This window comes from Athene cunicularia (genome assembly GCF_003259725.1).
Source record: "Athene cunicularia isolate RWA chromosome 1 unlocalized genomic scaffold, athCun1 chr1_part1, whole genome shotgun sequence".
In the NCBI taxonomy this organism is placed as follows: Eukaryota; Metazoa; Chordata; class Aves; order Strigiformes; family Strigidae; genus Athene; species Athene cunicularia.
Window position 1 is genome coordinate 47945488 of NW_020799091.1, and position 6499 is coordinate 47951986.

Sequence of the window (6499 nt, forward strand, 5' to 3'; positions counted from 1 at the left end):
AGGGTCTCAGTTTGTTTTGTCAAGGCCAATAATTTTGGAAAAAAAAAAGAAAGTTAATTTTTTTCTTCACTCACATCATGTTTGAAGATAATATTAAACTGTCCTGACTACAAATCATTACGGCATTTATGAATATTGTAATGTTGAAAGAGTAACAATGTATAATGGTGTAACCATGTGTACCTAAAGAATGATTTTTGCTTGCCAATCTTTAACAGACACTTCATTCTAATCCTAATTACCATAGTTGTTAAATTTCTGTATTTGACTAATAACCTAATATTAAGATAACCCATTTATTTTAAATTTTAATATTAATTTAAACATAATTTGCCTAAGAGTAAATAAAAAGACATAGGTTAAATTCTGTTGCCTTATTCCCTCGGTTTTATTCAAATTATGAAAGTGGTCCAGTTCCCTGAGGTACATACTTATGTTTGTGTCATCCAGGCATGATACTACTTTTTATTATCTAATACCTTCATATTTATTCCTACACTTAATATCACTAAAAGATGCTTGATGACATAACCTAGAAATGTAAGATAGCCTCAAAACACTACCATTCCTCTTTCAGCTGTTTTTTACTCCCTTTTTTTTTTTTTTTTTTTTTTTGTTTCTCTCTCTCTCTCTATATATATAATATTACTGTAGTCAGGGCAGAGGTCTTTGACAAATTAAATTATAAATGCACTATTTAGAAGATAACAGTCTTGAACCTGAATATAAGTTTACTAAAGTAGTGTAGCTAGGAATATTATATAAAGACTTTGCAACATTGATGGCACGGCCAGACACAATTTTACATAAGTATGTTAGCAACAGGTCTGTGAGAGAATTGAAATAGATGGGACATCTCCTGAACACACAAGACAAAACAAAACAAGCAGTATCAAGGAGCAGAGGAGACCCCTGGTTTTGGGCAGGGGGGAAATGGCATAAAAACATCTGGCATAAGAGAGGAAAATTGGAGAGAAGAAACAAGGTAAGTCCATTTCAGTTTTAACTTCTCTCCCTGAAGAGCTCTCAAGCCTTGTCTTCTTGACATCCACAAGAGAGAACTGTCAAAGGCTGCAACCATCAGCAATAACTACAAGGCATTAGCTCCACAGTAATGCCTACCCACTCCTAATGTTGTGATTTAGATTGGCAATTTTGTACATGTAGGAATGATGATGAATCCTGTGTAAGAAATTATGATTATGAAGATGTGTTGCCAATGACCAAATTTAGTGAAGTTTAATTCATGGTTTTAAAATGGCTTAATTTGTCAGTTTTCTAAACTCTCCCATCACAGTGCTTTCTAATTCCCTACTGTATAAACAGAGAGACATCTAGATAGGTGCATAGATATATACATGGATAGATAGATTCAGTTGCAATACATATTATATCTCTGTTTGGATGAACTAACCAGTAACTTACTCTGTAGCTGATGCAGATAAATGACAAGCCATCAGGTAGGAACAGAGGAGCATGTGAATATCCACCTTCTTGGAAAAGTTTCATGTTGTTCTTAATCAAGGTTATGATGGCTCCACACAGTTGAGGATGATCTAATACTTTGGATCACAGTATATCTTAAATGTCTTTTTAAATTCCTGAAAGACATAAAAGATTTAATTAGAGCTAAAATGTTACATTTTACTCTTTAATGTAACTGTAGATTTTAAAATAAATTTAATAATCTAATAAATTAAGTAACTCAAAGACGAAACTACAGCTATTAGTAACCAAAAAAATCTCATAAAGACCGAGAAATCTGAATTTCTGTCAGTTAAAAGCAACTCATCAGACTTTCCCATGTGAAAAATTCTTATATGTATTTGTTTAGATTTTATAATCTAAGGCAGTTTAAACTTGCCTTTTTATACAGGATAAAACCTAGTTTCCAGTGCTTCTGTGTTTCTTTCTTCGTTTTCCAGTTCCATCTCCTTTTTTTTTTTTTAAAACTTCTAACTGAAATTCCTGGATATTAACTTGCATGAGAATTAAGAATTCAGTAACTGAGCTATTTGAAAAATAACATAATATTGAACAATAATATACTGAAAATATAATTTAAAAGTAATTCATGACTATTCCAGTTACTTGGGCTACATTGTAGAAGGAATACATTCCCATCATTGACTATGAAAGCACATTCTGTACTATGTAAAGCAGTAAAGTTCACATCTCTTAGACAGGATTGATTCTTCCACTCAGCCACACTGGAAATTCATTTATACAATGACGGGGAGGGATGGGGTCGGGGGTGTTGTTTGTTTCTTTTTCTCAAGCATTAAAATTGAGAACATGACTGACCTTATTGATCATCTCTCCCCAATAAATTCAAAGAAAAAAAAGAAATTAGATCAGATCTATGCACTTTTAGAGCAGGAAATTTCTCTCTGAATTTTTCTATCCTTTATTCCTTCTAAAATAGCATCTGAACATAAATTTCTGTAGTGCTTTAAAGGTCAAATCCCTCTTCTGTATAGGCATTACACCTCTCATGGGTATGTTACTGTTTCTGCGCTTCCAGTGAAAGTAAAATTGCTATATGCAACTTTCCTCAATCGCATTTTCTTAATAGCTTATGTTCAATCAGTTTATGTGATTATTTATTCATAGAGTCCCAAGGTAAAAAGTCATCATCTAATAAATTCTTTAGGTCTTCTTTTTACATAGCAATTAAAGCAGATGAGGTTTTTCATTTAAAATGTATGGAATATGTAATGTTCAGTGACACAAATCAACTAAAAGTCTCACCGAGATTTTTTTGAAAACATTGTTTTCTGAATTCCTCTTAGTCATTATGTTTCATATATTCTCTTCACATATATTTCAGTTCATGTAAATCCAGGTTTTATCTAGATAGACTAAAGTATTTATTAATTTGAAAGTGTCAGCATTTTATATATCTCAGCTCCTGTATTTTGACTTGAAAGTTTATTTGACATGTCCTACTTTATGTCTTCATCATCATGTACTCTTGGGGAGAGTATTTATGTATGAAAGGGTATTCAGGATTGAAGTAACTTCTTAATAATTTTTCACTATCAGCATTTCTTGTTGGTTTATGTATGAAAATTAATTAGTTTTGTGTGGTTAATGGAGACATTTAGATATAAAACTAAATGTTACAGTCTTTCCTTAATTGGTTTCTAAAAATTAATCACACTTTTCAAGTCTTTAAACCCCAGATGAAATGGGGCAATTTCAACTGTATTGTGGAAAAGACAAATGCATGGAAAGTAACACTACCCTGTTGTGTAACAAGGTTTGTGCTGTAGAGGGAAAGTTGATCTGAAGGCTCTTCTTATCCCAGTTATCATTCTGTTGGCCAGATTAAGTTGTTCTAGGGCTTTCCAAGAAGGAAGGGAAGGGAAGGGAAGGGAAGGGAAGGGAAGGGAAGGGGAGGGAAGGGAAGGGAAGGGATTTTCTAAAGTGTCATTATCTTTTAAATTATTGTCTTTCTTGTACTTAATTTTAATTAATTTGCAGTGTCAGGAAAAAAAAATAATTCCACATCAAAATATGTAATGTCTTAGATTAAAACTTTATTGTACAAAAATTTATAAAATTTTATTTTACACAAAATTCTTACTGTTATTTGCCTATTCTATTCTTGCCTTGCTCCTTCTCTTATTCTAGAACTATTGCATGTGACATTTACAGTGAAATAATTTTGGACTAGGGTATAAAATAGTGATTTCCTTTTTTCATTTATCTGTTTTTCAGCTAGATATACTTCTTTCTCTGGTTCAACATGTAGCCTGGCAAGCACTTTACACTGATCTAATGGTGTAGGCAGCAGAAGGATAAAAATGAACCACGGGAATGAAGAGGAACGTCTCTGTTTTTTCTAGTTTGCATGTACGATAAACTCCAGTTTAGTGTACTGAAAGCAGTATAGTTGTATTCCCACAGCATTTCAGTAGCCTTTTTCAGATATAAAGTATATTAATAGTGGTTCTCTGCCTATGTTAACTTGTGTCATATAGAAATACCCTTTTAGTGTTGTCTTGGGCATAGAAATGTAGAATGTAGATTAAGAGTACTTGATAACTACCTTCTGCAACTTTTTCTATTAATTTATCACACAGTAATTTGAAAACTTAGTTTTCTTCTACTTTCTTTTTCTATAAATTATTCTTTGGAGCTTAGTAACTTTCTTTCAACATCCTTTCAAAATACATTCATGGTGAAATTGTGTTCATTTTTTCTTGTGTCAGTAGTATTTAGTACCTTAAAGTACTCTTTCTGTGATATTCCCTTTGTGAATTTTTTTGCAGAGCAATTCAATCTCAACTGAATTAGCATTTTTTTCCCTTCTTTTTTTCTTTTTTGAAGTAGAATAAGCTGTAGAGTATCCTGATGTAAAGCAGGTTATCCATGCTACTCATGATTCTCTACATCAGTTTATCTCCCTTGAATAGGGATCACCAAAATGGTACACAGGACTTCAGTTTGAACATACACTCATACAATAGTAGTCTGATCTATCCTTATTGAACATACCCTCCCTCATGCATTCTGACAATATAGCTCCCATTTTTTTTCCATCAATAAAATTCATTATATCATTATTGCTTTTCATGTTGATGTTAAAAAAAACATTTCTCTCAGACTGAATTCTTTAATGAGACTGCTAGAAAGTTCCTCAAGATTCATTGCTCCTCTTTTCAGACACTTATTGTTGTCTTTTCTTTGTCTTGATCTTGGACATGACAACTTTTACTACTTTACAACTGTTATCTGTTAACCCATAACAAAAGAGAAAAGAAAAAAAAAGAAAATGAAAAGAAAAGAAAAGAAAAGAAAAGAAAAGAAAAGAAAAGAAAAGAAAAGAAAGACTAACCACCAATCAAGTTCTAAGCTGTCACTTCAGACTAATAAATACATCTACATATATGGAAGATGGAAAACATGACATTAATACTCTTCTGTTTCTTGAAATACAACTTGAGCTTACAAGATGTAATTTTACCTATGTTAATGTAACTGCCAAGTGTAGTCTGATTTAATAAAAATACAGCTGTCTGTGTCATCTCTTTTTGTGTGTAAAACATGCTATTGCCAGCATTCTGACCACATTTACAGGACATGAACTTGTTTTGTCTTTAGCAGGCAGAATATAATAACTAGCTGTGCTATGCATGCCGAATGCCTTGTTGTTCCTAAATTGAATGACATGTATATCACACAAAATTGTTCAGAGTCAAGGGGGAGTTGCAGCTGGAAAAGGCTCTAACACAAACAGAGAGGATTACAGTTATTTTACGGCAACAGCAGAAACTGCAGATCTCAGTGGATACAATGTCCTTCTCCAATTTGCAAACATACTAAGTGAGCCTAATCAGATGTTGACTATTTCAGCTGTGAAATAGATCCAGTAAGGAGTATTTTGTTTTCTTTATGGACCCCAGATAACTTGCAAGTTTACAGATTCTTACTTTAGACAAATGTCTGAATAACATTATTTTTAATATTTTATCAACAAGGCAATAACTCTACAAGACACTGTAACTGCACCATAATTACCTTCTAGTTCCCGAAGGGACACAAAGATATAGCAGTATCTTACTAAAAGCCTGCGCCAACATACTGCTTACCTTCTCCCATATTGCCATTTTGTTATTCTGATAACTTCTTTCACAAATTCTCTCTCACAAATTCCCCAGTTTCCCCAGCTCTGCCCATTTTCTTCCTCATCTACTCAAGTATCTGTGTGCTGCTATAAACTAAGAAGGGGAACTGTGTGACTTCTTCACATTCAGGAGAGTGAGAAGGAACTGTAATATGACAGATAATGGTATTCTTGGACTGAGATTCCACATAAGTCCAAGAGAGAGAAAAATTGTTGTTCCTGATACCACTACTGGGGACCCAGTTGATGGTCTATCATCTGTTCTTTATAGCTGACCTCATCAGTGGCTTCCTTTGAGTGTCTGTCAGGGCCCTGAGTACACTAATATGTCTTAATGGCCTTTACCAGAATATTCCCAAGCCCACCTGACACCAGGGGTTCCCCAGAGGTGTCTTGGGCTCTTCTTCTCAAGCTCACACAGATCCTATAACTCCTGGTACCCATTCAACAGGAGTCCATGAACCCTTATGTCACCCTGGCAGTGGGACACCCATTTTTTTTAACGCAGTACTGCTCAGTCCATGTCTTCTAGCATAGGCCAAGAAAGCTGTCTGTCATGCTGTGCAACTGGCTGTTCTGTCTATACCTCCAAAAAAGAGTCAAAGGAAGAGACAGTGAGCATATGAGTAAAAGAAAACAAGAATAATCAGAGGTATGTAAATCATGATTACTGAGAAAAGGTTAAAGAAACTAGATTGCCTACTGTAAGAAATAGAAGGAAAAGATAAAAGTTTTAAATTCATTTTTAAGTATAAATTATTGAATGAAGATATAACAAAACCACATTGTACCCTGGCTGTGTTTTGAAATAAAATAGAGTCCAGACATTTTTAGTCTAAAATGCTCAACAGTGTATAATCAGGAAAA